The sequence below is a fragment of the Monodon monoceros genome, unplaced genomic scaffold (assembly GCF_005190385.1).
Source record: "Monodon monoceros isolate NGI ecotype Baffin Bay Population unplaced genomic scaffold, NGI_Narwhal_1 Super_Scaffold_6, whole genome shotgun sequence".
Classification (NCBI taxonomy): Eukaryota; Metazoa; Chordata; class Mammalia; order Artiodactyla; family Monodontidae; genus Monodon; species Monodon monoceros.
Genome location: NW_021703783.1, coordinates 49,785,069 through 49,810,262, shown reverse-complemented (window position 1 = coordinate 49,810,262; position 25,194 = coordinate 49,785,069). Strand labels below are relative to the sequence as shown.

Here is a 25,194-nt window from a genome sequence, read left to right as displayed (position 1 = left end):
ATAGATAGATAGATAGATAGATAGATAGATAGATAGATAGATAGATATGCCTCTCCTAAAAACTCCTTGAGAGCAGCCAGAGGTATTCACTTCTGTAAAATAAAGCCTCAATAAATGCTTTCATAGAACTGAACTCAAATGTCACTTCCGGGATTCCCTGGTAGCGCAGTGGTTGGGAGTCCGCCTGCCAATGCAGGGGACACGGGTTCGTGCCCTGGTCCAGGAGGATCCCATGTGCCATGGAGTGGCTGGGCCCGTGAGCCATGGCCGCTGGGCCTGCGCGTCCGGAGCCTGTGCTCTGCAGCAGGAGAGGCCACAACGGTGAGAGGCCCGCGTACCAAACATGTCACTTCCTCTGTTTCCCCCCATCTCTGTTCATAATGTCCTAGTTTGCCCAGGACTAGAGTCCTATCCTATACCCAGGAAGTGCAGTATACAGGAAAGAGTCAGAACTGGGTTTAACTTCTGACTCTATCACTTAACCAGCTGATAAATCCTGAGCAAATTAGTTTCTTGTCTCTGATTCCTAACCTGCATAATGTAGACCATAGCACTTATTTCACTAAGTTTTGAAAGGATTAAGTGAGATAACTAGCAGGCTGCTCAGTGAATTTTACTTCCCTTACTGAGAAGGAAAAGCAGAGGAGGTCTGAGATACCATGTAGAGATACAGATAGAGAATGAGAGTGTATGCATGTGTGCATGTTTGCATGAGTGTGCATGCGTTCGTGTGTGTGCATGTGTGTGTGTCTGGGTTGGAGGGTTTAATTAGTTCCATTTTGGGCAGGGTAAGAATGAGGTGATTGTATAACAGACAACTCAGGTAAGATTAATTTAAGATTGATTTTTCTATTTCAGTAATTATGTTTTAGTGATTGTCAAAAAATCATTATCTTTGGCAAAAAGGAACAATTTCAAGTTTTGCAACCAACTGTTTCAGTCAATTATATAGAGTGATATAAATTTATGCATGCATGAGGCAAATGTACTAATAAAACAGGAATCTGACAAAGTAAACTTTGGTCAACTCTAATTTGAACATATCAATAGCAGTTATAAAATACTGTTGTAATTCAATTAAAACTGCCAATATCATTCACTCTTACTCAAAGATAAAACTATTCTAGGACTTATAACTAATTTTGCATCATGATCCTGAGAATTATCTAGAACTTTAGAGATACCGAATTCCCAGTAGTAACCTTGTAACTGATATTGATTTGTCATCTGGGAGGCAAGAATTCTACCACTGAACCACCAATGCCTTTGATTTGTCATCTGAGTGTCGGTAACTTCCATTGTTCCCAGGTACTTCTTCCATAGGGAACGCTAGCAACATTTTATATTCTATAATTACAGTACTATTTGCATTCAGATTATTCTATAAGCATTTTTTAGCCTCCTAATTATGCTTTTTTGGATTCAATTAAATGTTTTTTTGCAAGGGAAAGGTAACACGTTATACAACATTCTGTATTTCCCTCAGGTAACAGGAGAGCTCAAGAAAGACATCAACTCTTGGATAGACTCTAGCCAAATGGCACATGAATGAAAATATCCTTAAGAATGATGAAGTTAAGGTATCAAAGGTATGGTCATAATCGCTGAATGCAGTAGATGTTATTACATAATTAAATGAAAAAGATAAAAACAGTCCTTAAAAGAGTGAACATATAATATAAAAATAACAATTCAGCAACAATCATGTAGATCTACAGGTCCCACTTTAGTTAACAAAAGCAGAGTGGGAAAAAAATAAAATAAAAGAATCCAAAATTCTTCCTGCAGAGAAGGGCAAAACGCTGTTGAATCTTACTTTTTTTAATTTGATGACTAGATTAGTTCAGGTTTAATGATATTTTTAAACACTTGTTCAAGGCCGTGGAACCTAAAATATGATGTCACTGTTTCAATCCCTATGAAAGATAAAAGTAAATAAAACATGGAAACCATATGCCAAAGATTGAAAACCAAGGGGAAAAGATCATAAAAAAAAGGGATAAAACAGCAGGACAAAGAGTGTCATCAAATATGTCCATGATCGGGACTTCCCTGGTAGCGCAGTGGTTAAGAATCTGCCTGCCAATGCTGGGGACATGGGTTCGATTCCTGTTCTGGGACGATCCCACATGCTGCGGAGCAACTAATAAGCCCGTGCACCACAACTACTGAGCCCGCGTGCCACAACTACTGAAGCCCGCGCACCTAGAGCCCGTGCTCTGCAACAAGAGAAGCCACTGCAATGAGAAGCCCTTGCACCTTAATGCAGAGCAGCCCCCACTCACCACAACTAGAGAAAGCCCATGCGCAGCAACAAAGACGCAACACGGCCAAAAATTTAAAAATAAATTTAAAAATATATATGTCCCTGATAACATAAAATATAAATGATTTAAATGCACCTACTGAAAAATGACTCTCATATAGTTACAAAGCAAATAAATGGTATAGTGGGATCAAAAAGAAAAGAAGCAGAAAGAAAAAGAGAGACTGCATACATGTACACATACATGTGCACGCGCAAGTGCACACACACACACAGACAAAAGTGGCAACACGAATAAATATCTTTTAAGAGAGAACACACTCATGTTCTCCCTTAATCAGATTCCTACCAGTTCCCACTGAAATGGTAAATAGAATATAAAAATAGAGGAAATCTATATATATATATCAGCCCTGGGAACTAAAATAGGATAAACTTGTGCAAGATAAAGTACAGAGGATGTGTTGAAGAAAAGGCCAACTCCCAACTCGTCCATGTGCAAACACTGTTCCTGCAAGTTAGTGAAAGAGAATCAGAATTCTAAATAGGAGGAGCCAAGTCAAGAGAACAGGTAGGTCAAAGGTATGGAGAGCTTGATAACGGGCACAGGGTATGTATGTCTAGATCCCATAGGTCACTGCAGCAAGCACTTCTGACACTGAAAGCCACACTAAGCAGGGGTACTGTGGCGATGCTCAAGCCTAGCGCACCAAGGATTTGGGAAGCACTGTCAAGGTTGACTTTTGAAAAAGACAGTCAAAACTGGGAAATACTCGTGGCACTGCCTGGAATTTCTGATGTCACCCTAATTAGAGAAAAGAAACTTCAACCCTAAGGCAATACTTCTTGCTAGAGCCACCTCCAGTTCTGATGCTGCTTCCCTCCTCTCTACCTGAGGCCCCTGAAGTCTGAAAGTTAAACTATGGTAAACCTAAACTTTTCTCTTCTCCCCTTTTATCACCTTGAAAGATTAAGAAAAACACACCAAACTCAGCTAGAAGCCTCTCACTCCCAAAACTGGGCAAGCCCACGCTGCATCCATCTCTTACTCTACTTAACAAACAGATGCTGGGAACAAAGTGAGAACTAAGATGCCATGGTCCCTGCCACCATGAAGCTGACATTTTTGTAAGAATGATAGTATTAGCTAGTACAATAAGGATCACGGAGAAGCAGAAAGGGAATAAAGATCCTATATAACAGAGGGAAGTAGTCTAGTTTGGGAGGCATAAGAAAGCCTTCCTGCAGGTAGTAATATTTAAACTAAGAATAAAGGATAAGAATGTGTTGCTCAGATTAAGAATGAGGAAAGAAGTGTACCAGACAAAGAAAAAGATGAGCAGTAGCCCTGAGATAAGAGTGTGTGTAACCCACTGAAGGTTATGAAAGAAGAGCAGGGTGGCTGGAAGGTGTAAGTGAGGAACAGATGGGGGAGATGACGAGGCTGACGAGGTAGGCAGAAACAAATCTTGAAGCTATTATAAGAATTTGGAACTTCATCCTAAAAAGAAAGAGAAGTAATCGAAGGAGAGTAACATGATCAGATCTTTGAATTTAAAAGACTGCCATGACTAAAAGATGGAAAATGGATGGGGGTGGCATCAGAACAGAGGTAGTGAGACTAACTGGGAAGCTACTGTAGAAATCTAGGCACACGATTCATACAGGGCGTGAGACAGGGAAAAAAAATTAAGAGGACTCCAGTTCTGGCTCAAGGAACTGGGCACTTAGCAATACCATTTACTAAGCTAGGGAACAAGGTGGGAGACTTAAGCGTGGGCAAAAAAAAAAAAAAAAAGTTTTGAACATGTTGAAGGTACACACAAGCAACCAAATGGAGATGCTATAGAAGAAAGTGGATATATAGGACTGTAGCTTAGGTACAGAACTAGGTTGTCGGTAAATTTGGGGGGAGTTAATTTATCAAATGGAACTGAAGCCATGGAGTAAATAAGATTGCCTAAGAAAATGTGTAAAATGAGAAAAGAAAATGTCAGAACCCTGAGGAACCTCCACATTTGGAGGTGAGCTAGAAGAGAAAGAACTAGTAAAGAAGATGAAGGAGCAGCGGCCAAAGAAGGCAGAGGTCAAGGAGAGTGTTGTTCCAGAACGACAATGATAATGATGAGACTAGGATGGTGATGATGAAGTTGCTAGCTAACGTTTACTGTGAATTAACTCTGTGGAAGACTCTGCTAAGTGACTCACATATGCTATCTCATTTAACGATTACAACAGTCCATGTGGTAGGAACACTACTATCCCCATTCTGCAAGTGAAGAAACTGAGGCACAGATGACTTAATTAATTTGCCTAAGATCATATATCTAACTCAATACATATTTTTGGATGGATGACAGAAAAAGAGTGACAGCAAGGATGTGAACAACTTGTAAAACAACTTTGTCACAGAGGATGACAGGCTGAGTAGGCTTTTTGTTTGTTTTTTAAGATGAGAGAAATTTGAGCATATTTAAATGAGGGATATTAGGAGATTATCCAAGAGTTTAGGAAAACCTTAAAAAATTGTGAAGTAACTGAATGTAAGAGAAAATTTAATTAATTAGGAAATTAATCAATTTAGGAAAAAATTACAGCTATACCAAGAAAGTAAGGATACAAAGGGATTTTCTCTCTCTATGCCAAAGTTTTTTGCTCTGTAATTTAAGGGGTTGGGGAAAATCAGCAATTTCTAATCACTATCAAGAACTTCCCTTTAATTATTTTCCTACATGATCTCTCTTGGTTATTTCACATTTGGTTATATCACACACACAGGAAGTCACATATGTCTGATTACTAAAATAATCATACCTAACAAAACAGCTTAGTTGGGAAATCCAAGGCTCAGGAAGATTAAGTGATTCATATAAGGTCACTCACGTATTTTTTAAAAGAGGATGTCATTGTCTAAATATGAAGAAACTGGCCCAAATTAGCATAGGGAATCAATGGAATCAATTCCAAACCACACACCAAAAGTAAAAAACTGAAAGATTTTAGAAGGATAATGAAGAAGGCATACTTTTTTTCTTCTAATTAGAAAAAAGAAAAAAAAAAGCAATAATAAACCCCAGAAAATGGGGGGGAAAAAACCACACCTGTATAAAAAAGTCATGGTCTAACCATGACACAAATTAAACTGGCATGACTTTAAGCAACTGGTATTGTACAGGAGAACCAATCTGAACATCACACTATGGTCATTCTTTTTGAAATGTCACAGAAACATTTTAACACCTTAGAAAGTTAAATGGGAAAAAATGTAATCAAAAGAAACGGCTATATAAGGAGTGAGTCAGAATAGTGTAATGATGAAGAGCACGGACTCTGGAGCCAGACTGCCTGGATTCAAATGATGGAATGCCTCAGGTACTAATCTTAATATATGAACTATCATAATAATATTGTACATCCTTGATAAAGCTACCACGAGCATTAAATGAGTTAATATATGTAAACAGTAAATACTTAAACTAGTGCCTGGCACATAGTAACATTTGTTTGTATTTGCTATTTATTATCATTATCATTATTATTATTATTTGATATATGGATAATGAAGCATAAAACCAATGGGAGAAAATACAAAGATTTGATCCACTGGAAAATACAAGAACCCTAACAGATAAATGTGCAAGGAGCAGAAATAAATAAAAAGTAGAAAAACATATAGATAATAAAAGAAATGCTAATCTCTAAAAAAAATAGAGTTATATACACCAATATGGATAATACAAATATAATGTCATGGGGGGAAAAAGCAAGAGCTTATCAGCAAGAGCTTATGGAAGTTATACAGCAGATAATACCATTTATGTAGCGTTCCAAAACATGCAAAACTAAACAATAAAATATGTAGGGCTGCATCTATGGTAAACCTATAAAGAAAGCAAGAGCTTATCAGTTATCATTTGTGTTAAGTGATAATCACAAAATGCATGACTGTGAGTACTTCTAAGTAAAGGGAAGATAGGACTGGTGAAGGTCACAGCTTCAGCATTCCATTCCTGAAGCTGAGTGGGGGTACCCAGACTTTTGGAAATTATTCTTCATACCTTGCATAGGTGTTATGTATTCTTTTTGTGTGGGTGAAATATTTTATAATAAAAAGGGAAAAACTTACTAATACATTTTAAAGGCAAGAGAAAACCTTTTTTAACCTCTCAAATTAGTAAAGTTTTTTTTCTTTAAAGCTAAAGGGAAGAGATTTTCTTCTTTAATGATAAGACCAAATTAACTAGTTTTAAGAGTTAAGTATATTTCTAGTATGGTCAAAGGCAAATTCCACTGGCAGTGTACCCTGATAAAAGAGGACTTTTCCCATCTGAGACATATCACCACGCCTAATTAAGCAATTCTTAGCTGTACATTTAGAACAACCAACATAATTTCTCCTGCTTAATGCCATTACTTTAGATGGGATAGCTAATATGATGCTTCTAATACATTGTAACCTATCCTCTAAATCAATACTAAATCTTTAAAAGGGTTATGTAACTTTGCTTATGGATCAAATTACACTAGGCTACAAGGTTCAAATATAGGATCTTAGTCTCAGAATAACCTTTATATTTAGTTCCACAAAATAAACAGCTTGAACCAAACATAACAAGAGAACACAATTTTGCATAATTTATTAATCATGTCACTTCCATTAAAAATTATGAAAGGTACTTGAAGACTTTTAGACAACCCAGAGATTATAGAATCATTCTATAGAATTATAGAATCATTCTATAGAATTATAGAATGCAAAAGCAACATCAGGTATTGCCCATCTGAATTCGTTCAATTTGCAGATGTGAGAACTGAGGCACAGAGTTAAAATGCCTTAGGCAAGAGCAGGACTAGGAAACCCAGTCTTCCAAGTCGCTATCCAGTGACTATGCTGACTCCCCTGTGACATTAACATATACACAAGAATGCAGATATGCTAATGAGTCTGCAATTTTTCAACTGATTCTGCACACAGGTAAACACCCTCTGCCTTCACCCCCCCCCCCATCCTCTTCCCAGCCCCTTAGGGTGATCTGACTAGAAGGCATATTCACACACAAGAAATCAGGAACAAGTACAACAATGCATGCACTTTTTTTTTTCACACTTAACAACTGTCAGCCTAGAGCTCCAAGACCACTTGTGGCCCCTCACCCACTGTCCTATCTATTCTCTTGTACTGTGTACTGCGAGACATGGCCCTACCTTTCCTTACTTCACACTAGTAATCTAAGATAAAAGAAGTATCCACCTACAATAGTCACTATAGATCTCTCCCAACAGCAACCAAGCCCAGATTCTCTCTCTGACAACAAAACACAACAGAAGCAAGAGAAATGAAAGAATAATGTAAAATCCAGGGCTCTAGGATTTATACAAGGGCTGTCCTGATATTTTTTAAGGACTCTAACATGCAGCATGGGCTTATTTTCAATGTGGCCTTAACATATGTTCTGAAGGACTGGCTGGTTTTGTTTTGTTTGGATTTTTGTTTTTGCCTTTAAATAAAATAACTGACCCAACAAACCATAAAAATTCACTGTGTAATTTATAGTAATAGAAGATAGTTATTCCATGGCCGTAACAGAGACTGCAGAAGATATGTACTTGCATGCAAATCATCTACTAATTTTCACCTTGATAATAGCACGATAGCCCTAAAAATGATGCTTATATACCTGAAAATATAATTTTTGAAAAGTGTTCATGTACTAATCCCTGAGACTACATAATAGCCAGGCCTCAGCATAAAGTACATTGCCTGGCATAAAACAGGCAATTGCTATTGAAAGAAGATGTTGAGAAGTTTTCTTGTCATTGCAAAAGTTCAGCTACAGCTCAAATTTTCAAACAAAAGTCTCCCCCACGCTCTAAAGGGAGATGACAAGGAGTTGCTGAAGGTTGAGACCAGAACCTCCCTGAGAGGATCCACAAAGCAAGAAATCAAGTGTTGTCTATAGACTCTGTGAGTCATAATTTCCACATATGTGTACTTTCCAAACATACGATAATGCTTTTATATTAAAAAAAAAAACTCAAATTTTTACAGTGGATTTTTGCTAGTATTTTCTCAGTCAACAGCTACTAAAAGCACAACTACTAGCACATGGGAGGGTCCCCTTTTTCGAAATGAGTTAGAAATTACTCTTAATCCTGTACATTGAACATAAACATGTCACTTTAGACGAGCATTAGGAACAAGTACTATTTTTAGAAACTTAGAACCAGGATAGACCGTTGGTCAGGAAGCTAGGCCCTGAGAACACATTTCCTCTACCAGAATTGTTTCTCTATTTCACCTGCAGTCATCTCCATAATTTACAAACCTTTATTTACAGTCGGTGCAAATAAGTCCTCTCAATGAAGTATTGGGTTGACCAAAAAGTGCCTTCGGTTTTTAAGTAAAAATAATAGCCTCATTTTTCATTTTCACCAAGAACTGTATTGAACAATGTATTCATCCTTTTGTTCCACTACCTTCTGCCATTTTTCAGGCAACTTCGTAATTCCATCTTCCTAAAACTTTTTATCTTTTTGAGCAAAGAACTGTTCCAGGTGCCTTTTACAGTATTCCAGGGAATTGAAATTTTTTCCATTAAGAGAATTTTGTAAAGACCGAAATAAATGGAAATCCGAAGGTGCAATGCCTGGTGAATAGGCGGATGAGTCAGAACTTCCCAGCTAAGCTGTAACAGTTTTTGCTTAGTCATCAAAGAAACATGCGGTCTTGTGTTATCCTGATGGAAGATTATGCATTTTGTTGACTAATTCTGGCCGCTTTTCACTGAGTGCTGCTTTCAGTTGGTCTAACTGGGAGCAGTTGGAATTAATCGTTTGGTTTTCTGGAAGGAGCTCATAATAGAGGACTCCCTTCCAATCCCACCATATACACAATATCATATTCTTTGGATGAAGACTGGCCTTTGGTGTGGTTGGTGGTGGTTCATTTCGCCTGCCCCACGATCTCTTCCATTCCACGTTATTGTACAGTATCCACTTTTCATTGCCCGTCACAATTTGTTTTAAAAAAGGAACATTTTCATTTTGTTTAAGTGGAGACTCATGTGAAAATATGGTCAAGAAGGGTTTTTTTCACTTAACTTATGTGGAACCCAAACATCAAAGCGATTGACATAACCAAGCTGGTGCAAATGATTTTCAGTGCTTGATTTGGGTATTCTGAGTATGTCAGCTATCTCTTGCATGGTATAACATTGATTGTTCTCACTTATTGTTTCGATTTGCTCGCTATCAACTTCAGCTGGCCTACCTGACCGTGGAGTATCGTCCAGAGAGAAATCTCCAGCACAAAACTTTGCAAACCACTTTTGATGCGTTCCATCAGTCACAGCACCTTCTCCATACACTGCACAAATCTTTTTCTGCGTTTCAGTTGCGTTTTTACCTTTCTTGAAATAATAAACCATAATATGCCAAAAATGTTGTTTTTCCATTTTCAATATTAAAATGGCTACACAAAAAATTCAATTTTGATGTCTTTTTTAAAATGCACGTTGATAATGACAGCTGTCACATACACTCTAACAAAATTGTTTCGAATGAAGTTGAAGACAACTAAGTGCTACTAGAGCCATCTTACAGAAAAAAACGAATGAGCCTTTTGGCCAACCCAATAAATTCCCTCCACTTTCCTTCAGAAAGTCAGGTACAAGAAATCGTCTCGCTGTTTCCAAATCAGCACACAGCTGGGCAACCCAATTATACAAATGCCAGGTCACAATGCTGCTCCAGGCTACCACACAAGCATCAGAGTCAGGGTACTGTGGCCAGGGTGGCCAATTCAAGTGCAAGAACCTTGCAGGTGACACTTGAAGAGATAAGAGAAGCAAAGCATTCTGTAAGAAAGGGGGAGGGATGTGATTTATTATAAATTATTTTATTATAGATTAGGAAATGGTCAATAATTATTGTATGGATAAGAACCTGACCATGGCAATAAAAACTGCCCATAAAGGACAAAAAGGGCCAAAGAGTCCTCCTCCTGGTGGGAATCGTATCTGCTTCACATTCTTGGGGAAGGTAAAGGGAGGAACGGGGAGGAGACTGAGCAGAATGTGTGTTCAAGGCCAACTGAACAACTTGTAGGAGGCCCAGAGCACAGAGGAGCTTGGTGATGATGAAGACTTTTAAGGAGTTAGTCCCTTATCTTAAGAAGCCACGGGAGGGGGTTAAACAAAGAAGTAGTAGCAACAATTCTGCAGGTTAGGAAGGTCATTCTGGCTGCAGCACCCTTTATTCAGTGTTTCCCAGGCACTAACTGTGGAGGGAGTAAATGCGGTGTCCCCTAAACAAGGAAAGATCATGGACAGAACGCCGTGTACTACCTGGGCATCTTTCAAAGCCAGACCAAACTATATCTTCTTTATGATACTTTTCCTGTGCCCTTGCTCTTACTCCAGTCGACAAATTCTTCTTCTCCCCTTTATTTTTAACCTCCCTTACTCACACACGTTTTATCTCCAGCTCCAATCTCTCCAGTTACAGCCTCACATTTCTAATTCCACCACACATCTCCACATGCATATTCTTCCAGTGCCTCAAATGCAGTAGATCTAAAACACAACTTACTTTTTACCCCCACCTATAAACCTGCTCTGAGTTCACTTCTCCTAATCACCCAGGCTTAACATCTTACCATCACCTTTTATTCATCCCTCTCTTTCCCCACATCCAATTAACTGTTTCTCTCTGTCTAATTTGCTTCAGCAATACTTCTCCAATCCTATTGTCACTACCCTAGTTTACGTCTTCATTCTCTAACAAAAGCCCTTATAACTTTTCTTTATTAGTCCAATTGTTTCTTTCCCAATTCAATTCATCCTCTGAATTATTAGATAATATATCCCATAATTCAACTCTGATTATGACATTTCCAGCACCAAAAAAACTTCAATCTCATAGCTTACTAACCCAGTCCAAATTTCCTAGTCCAGCATTAAAAGCCTTCCATGTTCTAGGCCAAACCTAATTTTCCATCTTTATACTTTATTTTCCCACTATTCCCCCTCATATACGCTCCAATTATTTTCTACACCTGCCCAATCTGATCTGGTAAATATTGGGTACTCGACAAAAGTTGATTTCCTTCCACATGAGTTTGCTATATTCTCCTTCCCCACGCCATCTCAATTTATAGGAAAACATCCTATCATTCTACGTAGTTGATTCTCACACAGGAAATTAGCATATTCATGGAAAAGCCTGTAAAATCTAGAAAACAGACAAGAACCCCAACAAAGAAGAGCCGTGTGACTGAGCTCCAACGTCAAAAGAAAAAGGTAGTGACAAGCAGGACGCCATAAATGCTTCAGAACATTTGAAAGGTTGAAAGCATTTTACCTGGGACAATGGATGCTAACAGTCTACCAGAGTTCTTCGAGATGATTCATCGTTCTCACAGAACTTACAGTCCAGTGAAGAATATGAACACATACGGACTTTATAATGCAAGATGGTAAAACTGTGCTCCAATAGAGGTAAAAATGTCTTAGAAGCATAAGGAAATGAGAAATTCTAAGAGATGCAGAAAGCTTCACAAAATACCATGCAACAGAGACCATAAGGACTTCAACAGGTTATGACAGAAACGTATTCCAGGCAGCAGATAAAGGAAAGGTAGAGGTGGAAAATGCTAGAAGTGTGAGAAATAGGAAAAAAAAAAAAACCTGATGAACTCTGGGTGCCTAAACTATTACTATTTTGAAAGTCTCTAATGATCACTTACATAGTTTTAATGAATTAAAACTATGTTTTGGGCTTCCCTGGTGGCGCAGTGGTTGAGAGTCCGCCTGCCGATGCAGGGAAGATCCCAGCAGTGAGAGGCCCGTGTGCCGCAAAAAAAAAAAAACAACCCTATGTTTTACTTCAATTAATTCCTGAAAATATGCAGATGATTATCTGCAGGATGGATCAGTTGTTATTAAACAGGATATTCACAACTCAGTTGGATCCTGAGATGCGTTGAATCCTGAATGTGGTGCTACACTCAATTTACTCCCCAGAGCCTGGCTCTTCAGCATTCCTGCAGCAGTATGAATGAACAGTTCTACATCTTAGGATCCACTGAAGGTGACACACTCTTCTATGCACACATTGCAACCAAGAGAAAATTATACACACATTTTAAGAACTAATAACCCCATAATATAAAATTGAAAAATGCAAAGTCAAACCATGTAAATGTTTGCACTTTGTACTACGCACCTTGCGTAGTACAAAGAAGTCTAGAATTAGAAGAGACCATAGAGAAAATCTAGATCAACCATGTGACCCAAGCTATGTCTATCAGGTTCTTTCTCTCAGGAATTCAGGGTCAAGGCTTATTGATTTAGTCTCTCTCTGTGCTTGGAACTGAGGGACACCTAAATACCCAGCAGCTGCTGAGCAGCCACATACAACTGTGAACACAGGAAAAAAAGGAAAAAAAAAAAAAGGTCAGCAAAGAGAGAACAATGAAGCAAAGAAATGCAAAGACTAGAGACAGAGAAAATTCCAGGTTTTCCAGTCCCTGGTCCCTAATAAGGTCTGCGTGCATTTGGCTTCCATCAAATCCCTGTCTTTCTTTCTTTTTCCTAAAACTAGTTCAAGTTCATTTGTGTTACTTGGAACAGAAGCTTAAATGCGGCAATAACCAAAATCCTTCATAAGGTCAACTGGTTGATTTATTACTGATCTACCTTTCCTATACTTTCTATTCATTTGTATTTCCTTAAAAGCCATAAATATGACTTTGGTATGCTATACAGACAAATATGTGAACAGAGATACAGGATTATGCTGAGCACCTTTTTTTTGTGTGTGTGCTGTACGCGGGCCTCTCACTGCTGCGGCCTCTCCCGTTGCGGAGCACAGGCTCCAGACGCGCAGGCTCAGCGGCCATGGCTCACGGGCCCAGCCACTCCGCGGCATGTGGGATCTTCGCGGACCGGGGCACGAACCTGTGTCCCCTGCATCGGCAGGCGGACTCTCAACCACAGCGCCACCAGGGAAGCCCTATGCTGAGCATTTTTAAAGGGAAAACCCATCATCCCCAGGAAGGAGAAAATATAGGAATATTCAAGGTAAAGCCTTGAGATAATTGTACAGCAACCAGAGATGCTTAACAACTAGTAAATTAAATAGCTATCTGATTACCCTCCTACCCAAAGCCGATTTAATTCTGAATAAACCCGATGGGTAGGTCCAATTCAGTCTCCTCTAAGGCATGAGAAAAAGGTCATAACTGAATATAGGGCATTTCGTCTGGAATGCCCCAAGTAATTAGCACCCAACCACACAAAGTTTGGGTGCTCTCCAGTGGTATCCCTAGCCCAGACCCAAATCCAAAGCTGAATATCAAACCATCTTAGGGCTTGGCTTAACTATTTACCCTATGACATAACCAGCACTTCCTGCTATTAGATAAGGGGAAAAAAGTTAACAGAAGCTTAATATCATGGAACTCTGTCTAGGTGTGTGCATCTGTGTGATATGCCAGGTATCAAGACTTTCCTGAGACAGATCCAGTCTCCCCAAAGCTGGATCCGCACCCATCAGATCTGACTACAAGTAAAGCAGTTAAACAAGTATAGCAAGTCAGAGTTGACAATCAGAAGTTTGAACCAATGTAGTGGATGGCTCTGCAGGATTATATAAACAAAAACAATATTACAGGATCCTAGAGGTGGAAGGGACATGGAGACTCTGTCCAACTTCATCATTTTACAGGGAAGGAAGCTAAATATCAAAACCAAATTTATCAACCAAATCCCTAACTACAGTAACACAGGTGAGATAAAAATCAAAGGGACTGTGACCAGATTATGACAGAATCAAAAAGCATTATTTCCTAAAGCTGCTCTAATGGTTGAAAATTTATTTTTAATTATAAAAGAAAAATTGTATTAGAAAAATCTATGAAAACTACTGTTGAGATATTTTTTGGATATTCTTGTTACTTAAGTTTAGCAAAAGGGTAAAGATTTCTGACCAAATGGGTTAGCATTTCAGTTAAGATATTAGACCAAGCACCTTGAAAAGCCAAAATACTGTGTGTTGATTCAGAACCTACATGGTTGTATGCTTGCAACCTTGGCAGACAGGCAGTTTAGGCACTGTGACAAAATTCTCAATGGCAGAGAGATGCTTATTTTAATATTAAAAAATCCAGACATTTACATAGGGCCCTAATAAAAATCACCAGAAATTAGACTAATATGTCAGTTGGGACCAAAATTAAAAGAATAAATCTTTACATGGTCCAAATATAAACTTGGTTTTCAAAACTTCTGGCAAGGGGCCATAGTACTATGGATTTGGGTCTTCAAGGGCTGCTTGACCACAAGTATTAGGTAAGTCAACACATCACTGAGGGAGGGCAAAAAGAAAAAACAACAGATAATCTCTGGCAGTTACAATCTACCCTTTATCGTTCAACACAGAATATTTTAGAAGACTGCTGATAAAATGTGAAGACAGAACCTGTTGTGTTCCCCAAGAAGTGCTACTAAAGTAACTCCTAAAATATAAATCCATTAAAAAGTAGGTCTTCTTGAAAAACAATATTAATTAGAAGCAAACATGAAATTGGTATTATTACTTAAATTAACATCGATAAATACTAAATATTTTAAAAATCTCCCATCAATCTGAATTGACAATTTTATAAATTACATGAATCCTGAAGATTATTTTACAGACAAAACTATTTTTTAAAAATCTATTTTGCCACCAGCAATGCAAATGGAAACATGAAGCGATAGACCAGAGGGTGCTGAATATAATCTATGCTTAGTAGAGTCAGCTTTCAACTAATTTAAAGTCCTAGTTGTTAGCCATATCATATTTTGACAGTTTACTCTATTGGTGGCAAAAACAAAAGCAAACTAAAATTTCCTAAGAAATCTCAACTCTGAGGAATTATATTTTCTGTTCTTCCATTCCAGATAAAATTAAGAAGTGAGATGACTAGATACTCATCACAAATATAGAAGTTCGTGCAATTTCACATTTACCTTAAACTCTACATTTGTACTTTGAAATAATTACTTTTTATAGTAATCTTATGTTAAAAAAAATTCCACACTGATATTTTCCACATGATTTAAAGAAAACTATCTTTAAAAATCATCCTGTTAAGACTGCAAAATTACCCCCATTTGACAGCTTATATCAAACGAGCATATAAACCAAATAAGGCAGGAATGGCATCTTTAGATCATATACTTGTAAATAGTCCAGGGTGAAACTTAACAAACCAGACTCGGATGCATTTTTTTCCGCTCAAAAACAAAAACAAAACTGGTACCTGTAAAATTCGGGGTTTTGCTCGGTTTTGGCCTATTAAGACACCTACCGGGCCCGCGGGAGCCTGACCCCGCGGCGCGGGCTGCGGTGCGCCTCTGGGTGCACCCCTAGTCTCTGCGCGCCCGCCGCTGCCCCCCCAGCCGCCGGGCGCCCCACACCCCTCCCGGACGCGCGGCGGGAGGCGCGGGCCTGGCTGGCCGTTCCCACGCGTCCAGGCCCGTTATCTGAACGGCCGCGGCAGCGGGGCCGCCCCGCGCGGGGAAGGGGACTCCGGGATGGCCCCCGCCGCGGGCCCCGCGCCCTCTCCTGCTGGGGGCGGCGTCCCTGCCCAGGCCGCCCCTCCCTCGGGCGTCCGCGTCGCTCGAGAGCCTCCCTCGGGCTCAGGTTCGCTCCCGGGACGGGATAAGGTGTCAGCCACGCTGCCAGACGCCTCCCGTCGGCGGGGGCGAAGCCAGCCCTGCCCTCCTTCCATCCGCCCCTCACCGCCCGCGCCCCTCCTCGGCTCAGGAGACGAGGTGGGGGGGGGGTCCTCGCAGGAGGCTGAAAGGGGCGCTGCCTGCGCTCTCAGGGGAGCGGAGGTCGGGGTCACACCTCAACTTGGCAGGGTCCGGGCGTTGAGGGCAGAGGCGGGGCGGGGAGGGAGCCCCAAACTCACCCGACTGAGCGGCTTCCCGGGCCGCGACCGCGGCCAGGCACAGGCTGAGGCAAACACAGAGCGAGAGGGGGCGCGGGAGGGTCCGCCGCGGGCTCATGAAAGTGCCAGGGAGCCGCCGCCGCCGCCGCCGCCGCCGCCGCTGCCGCTGTCCGAGCCTCCCTCCCTTCCTCCCCTGCTCCGGGCGACGGACGGGGCGGCGGGAGGCATGACGGGAAATTCCTGGGCACTGGCAGCCGAGTCCAAATATGAGCATAGGAGACGAGCGAGGGAGGATCGCGGATCGCGCCCGCCGCGGACGGGGCCCGCTGCCCGGGCCTCGGCGGCCGCCAACTCCCTCCTCCTCCAAATCCTCCTCCTCCTCAGCTGCCAACCCCAAGGCCGCCGGCTGCCGAGTGCAACCGGGATGTGGAATCCCTCTGACAGAGGGCATCCCTTTCCAGTGTTGGGGCCCAAGAGCAGAGCGGCGCATCCCACCCACGGGTCCCGCCTAAGACCACTGAAGGGGTAGAAAAGAGAGGAACCACCACGAGGAGAACCGACAGCGAGCCAGGGACCCGCGGGAAGGCATTTAAGGGGTTTGAGAAGACTCTTGCGATGCCCCTAATCAACTGGGAGCTTTGTGAGTAAGTGGATAAAAATATCCGGCAAGTGCTTCTCTTGAGTGTGGTCAGGTGAGGTTGGAGCGGCACTGCCAGTTATGCACACACTCAGGTGAGCCATCCTATACGAAACGAACAGACATTATAATATATAAAACACCCCCCTGCATTCCAGGTGAGTGGGCCCTTTACACCAGGTGTGTGTGTAGGGTGAGTGTGTGTGTGTGTTTAGCCAGAGTTACAAACGGGCTCTCCCCAAACTTATATCTGAACACCATATATGGAGTTGAGGCAGACTGGCTGACAATAGTTTTTCATACTAGCTAAATGCTGATATTTATTTAGATTAGTCATTCTTTTCACCTCCAGCCTCTCTTCATCTCCCTTACATTAGTTTTGTATTTCTTGTAGCTAATCTGAAGGGCAGTGGTGAAATTTATTCAAAAGGTACTACCTCTGACGACCAGAAATGTCAGTCCCCGATGTTTAATTACAGACCTAAACCAATAGTTGCCTGACTTTTCTCTAGCACTGATAACCCCTCCAGTAATCAAGGCCAAATGACCCTTAGCTTTTCAAGAGGACATAATTATGTCTAATTACTACTTTTTCTTTTTTACTGGCACTAATGGAACAGGCCCTGGAGATGTAGGATGTTATATAATTACTTATGACCATTTTAAGATGCTACAGAAATGATTCACTGATGCAAAATGCTTATGGGGTAAAAGTCAAACAGATTTAGAGTGTGGATTATTCTAACATGACCTAAAGTACGGTAATTTGTACATCACACTATTTGTTTGAAAATGCTATATTTGAAAATTAGAAACTTTGTTTCAAAACGAATTCAATTCTGGCAAAGTATTAAGGCCCATATGCCAAAAACCAGTCCTTTTGCAAGTGGTTCCCCTTAAATCATCTGGTACTGAGAAACACCACATCCCATGAATTATGCCTGGCAAATGGGCAGATTTCACCCTCAATGTACTAGCAGTGATAACGAGACAAAGGGCAGATGACCTAAGTAAACTAACAGTAAATAAAATGTAATACAGTAAATTAGGGATTTAAAAGACACAGGCGTTATTACTCAACTTAAGTATCTAGAAGCTGGTTATCTTAAAGGGGATATTCAGGAAACTCTTTATGCATTCTCTCCCTTTCCTCTTTTTTGTATATTTTGTATTACATAAGCACTTTTCTTATTCATTTCCCCCACAACGTGTAGTATAATTCTTTGCCCATAGTTTTTTTTTCTTTTTTTTTACTTTTATTTTCGGCTGCCGTGGGTGGGAGGAACTCAGGATCTTTTGTTGCAGGGTGCTTCATTGCCCCGCGCTGGCTTCTCTCCAGTTGTGGCGCGCGCGGGCTTAGTTGCCCCGTGGCATGTGGGATCTTAGTTCCCCAACCAGGGATCGAACCCGTGTCCCTTGTACTGGAGGGCGGATTCTTAACCAATGGACCACCAAGGAAGTCCCGCCCATAGCTCAAATGTTTGTTTAAAAACAAAAGTAAAATGAGCAGTCATTTGTAGACTGACATATAGGAGCTCCCTAAGTGTAGAGAAAAGCTTGTTTCAAAGGGCTGTAATAATTTTGGCTATATTTAAAATATTTTAGTTGACCTTAAGTACAAAAACATAAAATTACAAAGAATGCAGTATACCACTGCATGTTAATATAAGTGGAGGGTTAATTAATTGTATCAACTGCTGACTTGACAGCAATACCAGCAGCTGTTCTAAAGGCTTGAATAAATATGCTAAAGAAGGGAGAAAAGAACAAAAGTTACTGAGTACACAGTAAGTGCCAGACACTGTGCTAGTTGTTTCACACATGGTATTTCATTTAATCCTTCCAAATATCTTTGAGCTTTTTATTTTGTATCCCTATTTTACAGCTAAGGAGAGGCATAGGTAAGTAAATTATGCTACTGAGAAGGGGTAAAGTAGTACTGGAATTCAAATCTCATTTCAAAGTCCACATATACGTTTACTGTACTAATCTGCCCCATTTTCTTTACATTAAAAACAAAACAAAAACCAGGGTATTCAGAGACTGTATTCATTGGGCTCTTGTGGTTTTAAGTAACTGGTGTGCACTTAGTAAAGAATAAATGTGGAAATAAGACCAGAGACTTAACCGGCTTGTCAGGTCATCCTTGGTGGGCCCGGGGGTGGGGGCCTGTGCCTTTGATGGGTACCAGAAACAGGAAAGCTACTACCCTCTGACCACATTCCTATGAGTTTTGTAGTTTAAATCATATATTTCACATGTTTTCTCTTTGTTATTATAATCTTAATGACAATCATGTTAACATATTATCTTAAACAATGTTTGTTTTTAAGACAAAGGACCCAGAGGAGGTAACTGTTTCCTTTGCTTCCTATATACCATCCCTCCCCCAACCCAGTGGTGTGCTAGTAAATATTTAACAACCAGATCTGGAGGAAGGAGGCCTGTAGTGTAACAAAACCCAATTTATGTGGGTGTAACACTCCCACCAGCCCAAGTCTCTGGAGGCAAAGCTGGGGAGAGATGCCCTCAACCAGCTCTTGGGCCCCTGCGAGCCAGTCCCATCACACCACTGCCCCAACCCCTCAGAAATGTCCTCAGAACGCAGCAAAATTCAAGTTGCACAACCACAGCTTTTCTACTCTGGCTCCCACTACCAGCTGCCAGTTCTCCTCTATAGCTCATAATCAAATGCCTCAGCGGGGAGAGTTTGATTCTATCACCACAGTCCCTCTTGGAGAAAGTTCTGGTATGAGGTTATCTCATAAGCCACTGAGCAGCCTGTGGATTGGCTACCTCTGAGCCAGGTGTCCTCTCCTACTTCTGCAGCTGTAGCTAGGGTGGAAGGCTCACGTGCTAGACAACATGGTCACCTGTACTAAAGAAACAGACTGTGCTGCTGCCTTTCTAGGGCATTGCAGTTGGGGCAGCCTCTTTCAAAGGGAGTCTGTAAGCATGGCAGGCATTCAAGCTACAGTCTCTCTGACATACTATTCTCAACTCTTTCAGTAAATCCCCTCAGCCGTTATGCAAAGCTTTGAGACAGTCCCCATTCCACATACCCAAAGGAACATCTTGGGTGGATGCCAGCAATTCCAAACAGGAGAAAGGACACGTTCCGACTAGATATTATTCAAAAGCCCTCAGGCAGGGTGAGAAACCCTAAGTTAGTACTTCAAATAAATGAACAGTTATCAAGTGCCATTGCTCTAAACCAATAATGATCAATTGGAAAGTAAGGGAATTAATTACCTCCTAGGAGGATGTAACAGATTCTCCAGAAGGAAGATTTTCTAACTACACTCAATCCAAACTCCCAAAATTCTGCTCTCCTATCCTGCGAGGTAGAATGTTGTCACTCTCACCCCTGCTGAGAACACTGTTTTATACTGACGGAAGCATGCCCCCCGCGCCTCAAGGAGCTAGAGTGGGAAGAGAGTTAAGGAGAACTCTTCTCAGCATGAGGGATCCAGAGTCAATGCTGACAGGCTAAGAGAGACACAGAACATCTTCTCTCATTCTGAAAAAGGATTTCCTCTTCCATGACAACCCTCCAGCCCCCAGTCACCAAACACACTAAAATGACAAGGACTCTCAAAGGCGGAAGACTGAATTAAAGTGAGCATTTTCCTTCTTGTCTTGGTAAAATGGTTTGCCTGCATCTCAAACGGTATTTTTTAATTTTACAGTTGAGGCCATCCCTTTTGTTGATTAATTCTGAAAAGACTTGAAGAACGTATTCCCATGATTGACGTGCTGCCTGATTCTACCAGCTTTGGCTGTGGATATGCTACAACAAGTAATAAATATTTAACAAGATGACTTTCAATATTGTAGAGAATTAAATAATCCTCTAGACCAGCAAAGCTGCTTGGCTTTTGGCACGACTGTATCACATGAAGTGGCATACCCAAAATCAACTACACACACAGAATAAGGGGGCTGGGAGAGAGGGACAAGAATGAACTTTTAAGTTGGTACAGGAAGATTATTTTTTTTTTGAATTTTATTTATTTTTTTATACAGCAGGTTCTTATTAGTCATGTATTTTATACATGTTAGTGTATTAGTATCAATCCCAATCTCCCAACATCCCTCAACCACCCCCCGCCAACCCTGCCACTTCCCCCCCTTGGTGTCCATAGGTACAGGAAGATTCTGATGGGAGACTTGATTCTACTCTTTCACTCAGTCTGTTCCTGAATGCTTCTTATATTGAGAGCATCTCACACCATGGTGTGCGTGTCCAGTGTTTAAAGGTGTGTTTTTTCACACAACTTATCCCTAACTGCAAACCAGCTCCTTCATGTGTTGTTCATCCAAAGAGGCTCCAATAGGAGGTAGAGGAAACCCTGGCTGTGTTGGGCTTCCTGGGATATGGTATGTTGCCCTCCAAAATGGTGCTTCATTACAAGATTTTCTGCAGTAGTTTTACCGTTGCCATTAAAGCTTCTGGGACAATGGGTAAGTTACTTAATTACTCTAAGCCTTGATATTCTTTTTTCTCTGTATAATGGGAAAATAAAGGTACCTACCACTCATGATGCTTAGCCCTAGCCCCGTGCTAGCAAATGGTAAATCCTTAATAAATATCAATATAGTACTAATGTGATTAACTTTTATCACAGCTTACTAACTTTCAATCACCACAAAGCCACTCTTTGCCTTTAAGCCTTATCTGATAGGAGTTCCTCTGTCTGAAATGACTCATAATTTCTCTTCACAGCTCAGAGTCCTACACTTGTATTCATAATTCCCTCTTAAGGAAGTCTGTCCAGATTTAGTAATCCTGTCAACACATATTTTCTTCAAATTTACTTTTTATATTTATACCCAAGGTTACTAATAGTAACTATGTTTTCAAATATATTTTTAACTTCCTCAAAGTAATCAGAAGGCTACACACTTATATGATTATTCAAACTATTTTTGTGAAAACCAGTTTTAGAATTGCAATCAAAATAAATGACACATTTTGAAAAATATCTTCAGCACAGGAAAATCATCTTTGCATTCTTTCATTCATTCAACAAATATTTACTGAATGCTTTCTATATGCTGGATAGACAATGAACAAGATAAACTGGTAAAATATTTAGTGATAGAGAAATAAGGCAGGGAAGGTTGCTGAAAGTGTTGGGCAAGTAACATTAAAGACATGGAAGAAAGAAGGAAGCCATGCAGTATCTAGGAAAGGAGGAACAGCAAGTGAAAAGGCCATGCCCAAGGCAGAGGCAGGCCTGCCCTGTAGGAGGACCATCCAGGAGGCCGGATGAGAAGAGGGTGGAAAGGGGCCATGGGGGGGAGCACTAGAAGACGTGGCCTGAGTAATTATAAGGACTTTGGCTTTTATTGTGAGTGAGATGGGAAGCTACTGCAGGGTTTTGAGCAGAAGGGCGACATGATCTTACATTGGCTGTTCTGTTAGGCATGCACAGACAGAAAGGGAGACCAATTAGAGGGTCTTGAAGTAATCCAGGTGAGAGGTAGTGGTGATTTTGGAGTAGGAAGGAGGAAGTGGAGGTGGTGAAAAGTGATCAAATTGCAGAGAAATTTGGAAGAAGCAGCCCAGAAGATTTGCTGACACACCAAGTGTAGGGTGTGAAAGAAAGGTTAAGAATGTCTCTATACTTTTTTTTCCTCTTTTTTTTTCTGAGCATTACAGAATTGCCATTTCCTGAGCTCTGGATGACTTAGAAGTAGGTGGTGGGGTAGTATATTAGAAGCTCAGTTTTGGACATGTTAAGTTTGAAATGACTTTTAAACATACAAGATAATGTTCATCTAGACCATTAAATATGAAAATTGCACGTATAGGGGAATGTCTGGGCTGCAGATAGTATATATGATATCTAAATCCTGAGAGGTCCCTGGATTGATTAAAAATTAAAAAAAAAAAAAATGCCAGCAGGGCCACTGAGAAGGTGAGGCTAAAAAGGTAGTAGGAAAATCAGTCAAGTATGGAGGCCTAGGAAGCAAATGAAGCTTTTTTTTTCTTTCTTTCTTCAACTTATATACTTAGAATATATTCTTTGTGGATAAAGACAGAAATTATTTAGAATCAAAATAGGATAGATGAATAACCAAATAAAGTTATATCCTTTTTATGCTTTAAATGAGTAAACAAAATATTAAAAATGATTTTATTTTGTGACTTATAAATCGTCTCTGAAACTTACCCTAAAAGATAGTCTCTAGGTATCTGAGGAATAGCAGCACTGGAATACAGGTATATTCTACCGTTGTAACCACAGTGAAAAGCTATCCCTATAGGTCAAATGGCCAAACACCAAATATTTGTGGTGTGTAAATGACAAGGTCTATCAGACAGTTGGGAATAAAGACATCTCTTCAGAGAGGAACTTTTGTGAGGCTCAAATATATACAAAGTGGTTTTAAAACTGTTGTTTAAAGTATCGTACAGATGTTGCTTTTATAGTTTTTAAAGCTGGTGGTCATAAAAGCAGAGAGAGAAATAATCTTGCAGTTGGCAGATTTCTCTTCAAACTCTGGCTATGCCATGTGATAGTTGTGCATGATTTTACAGTTCACATCTCTGGGATTTAGTTACCTTATCTTTAAAATGAAATAATACCTGCTCTGCCTGTTCTGCAAGATGTTGGTGGAAGTCGAATGATATAATGAGGGAGCTTTCAAACTACTGATATCTAAAGCAAAAGTCATGATTGAGGCGAGGTGCATTTTTCTAAATTCACCTACTTTTGTTTCTTTGTATAAGCCACAGTTCTCTATGTATTTTGAAGATACCTCCTTGAGATCCCAATTAAAAAAAAAAAGTTCCTCTAAGGAAAACGCATACATACACACAAGCCCACAAAATTTGGTATACAATTGCACACTGATCAAAAATCACTTTGGAAAGCAATAGGAGTCGTAATTTCTTATGTGGAAGAGAAACCTAATGAAAGTATCACCAAAAAAACAGTGTGTAGTAGGCTATAGGGCAGATCAGAAGAGGATAGCAGTGTTGGGAAGGCAACCCAGGCAGATGCAGAAACACAAGCTTGAGGTAATGAGAGCCCCTAGTCTAAGATGGCAGCCATGAGACTAGAGATGAACAAGGAGATGTGATAAGAATAGTTGCCAGATAAAATGCAGTATGCCCAGATAAATCTGAATTCTAGATAAACACCAAATAATTGTTTAGTATATCCTAAATATTGCATGGGGCATACTTACACTAAAACATTATTCATGGTTTATCTGAAATTCCATTTTAACTGGGCATCCTGTATTTTTATTTGCTAAGTCTGGCAACCCTAGAGAGAAACCGGTGAACTTATTCCTACCCTCATCCCCATGTTTCTGAGGCAGATTCTGAAACAACAAACAAAACAATGTGTACAACATGACCACTGTGAAAAGGACAGAGTCATTAAGAGCTAGTCCAGCTCTTTTGTGGATCCTGAAGAGATCAATAAAGATGTCAAACAGTTCTTCACAGACCTATTTATTTCCCAGACAGGGCATGAGAGTTACTAAAATTGTGGTTATATTCTATTCTCCATATATGAGTTTCGTACTGTCCAGTACAATCTACCTGAATGTGTGTGTGCACATGTGTGTTTAATGTATGGGCTAATTAGCAAAAGAACCACTGGCTCACGGTTGCCCTGGACAGAAACATGAACTGGAGGACCCACAGTCTGTCCATCATCCGCCACCTACACACACACACACACACGTGCACATGAGACTGGGCAGGGAAGTTTCTTCCCTATGCAGCCCAAGCCTGTGGTCTTACTTGATTGGACAGTGTATGGTATGAGTGGGGAGGAAGAAGTTTAAACAACGAGGTCCCTTTCAGTGGAGAAGTAGGAACAGTTGAAATATTCAAAGAAGGAAATCCATTTGAGGTGATATTACAAACCCAAAGGCAGGACAGGCAGGAGTATTCAGGTGACTTTCTCCATCTAAAAGCTTAAGGCCTTTAAGGTCTTCTCATCTCCTGGGTAATACAGGTGAAAATCCAAACTAGAACTGCAAACTTTAACCCTTATCTCTTCTACTTTGTAATTCTGTTCTGAAATTACCTTCACCGTGTCCTAGTGTCTCACTCTGTGGAGGCGGAAAAGTCATGAGAGCAAGGAGAAAGGGGTCTGGTTTCACTTCTCTTGTAGGTATAGCGGCAGACTAGGATTCACAACCGATGATCAGCAGTACCCAAGAACAGCCCACAGTGAAGCTGGAGACCACAAAAGGCCCACAGCCCACAGCTCTGCAGAGCATTTTGGAGAAGACAGGTGGAGGATAAAGTAAGGCCAAACCTCATGACTGGCCGGTGACTTGGTGAAGGCTGTCCCTGAGCAAAAGTGAGTTTTGCAAATTTGG

General features: G+C 40.5%; 1 protein-coding gene across 2 annotated transcripts in view; it reads right to left on the bottom strand.

The window, feature by feature from the left end:
• The window catches only part of MSRB3 (methionine sulfoxide reductase B3), a 191,553-nt gene that overhangs the window by 148,353 nt on the left and 18,006 nt on the right, over nucleotides 1-25,194 (bottom strand). The window contains exon 1 of one of the 2 annotated variants that reach the window (XM_029204719.1): nucleotides 16,227-16,390. The exons of the other annotated variant lie outside the window; for it this stretch is intronic. The gene's annotated coding sequence lies outside the window, so the exon portion shown is untranslated. Of the gene's footprint in view, nucleotides 1-16,226; nucleotides 16,391-25,194 lie in introns of those variants that run through there. 2 annotated transcript variants of the gene reach the window in all.